The sequence below is a fragment of the Entelurus aequoreus genome, linkage group LG15, assembly GCF_033978785.1.
Source record: "Entelurus aequoreus isolate RoL-2023_Sb linkage group LG15, RoL_Eaeq_v1.1, whole genome shotgun sequence".
NCBI lineage: Eukaryota > Metazoa > Chordata > Actinopteri > Syngnathiformes > Syngnathidae > Entelurus > Entelurus aequoreus.
Window position 1 is genome coordinate 57,247,104 of NC_084745.1, and position 988 is coordinate 57,248,091.

A 988-nucleotide genomic window follows, 5' to 3' on the forward strand; every position below is an offset into this window, starting at 1 on the left:
CATATGTAAGTATACATAGATGTATACATACATATGTATGTATACATGTATACATACATATGTATGTATACATGTATACATACATATGTATGTATGCATGTATACATACATACGTATGTATACATGTATACATACATACGTATGTATACATGTATACACATACATATGTAAGTATACATATGTATGTATACATACATATGTATGTATACATGTATACATACATATGTATGTATACATACATACATACATATGTATGTATACATGTATACATACATATGTATGTATACATCTATGTATACTTACATATGTATGTATACATACATATGTGTATACATGTATACATACGTATGTATGTATACATGTATACATACATATGTATGTATACATCTGTGTATACTTACATATGTATGTATACATACATATGTGTATACATGTATACATACGTATGTATGTATACATGTATACATACATATGTATGTATACATACATATGTATGTATACATGTATACATACATATGTATGTAATATATATGTATGTATGTATACATACATATGTATGTATACATGTATACATACATATGTATGTAATATATATGTATGTATGTAATATATATGTATGTATGTATACATCTATCCACATATGTATGTATACATGTATACACATATGTATGTATACATGTATACACATATGTATGTAAAAATACATGTATACACATATGTATGTATGTATACATACATATGTAAGTATACATAGATGTATACATACATATGTATGTATACATACATATGTATATTACATACATATGTATGTATACATGTATACATACATATTTATATTACATACATATGTATGTATACATGTATACATACATATGTATACATACATATGTAAGTATACATAGATGTATACATACATATGTATGTATGTATACATACATACATATGTATGTATACATACATACATATGTATGTATACATACATACATAT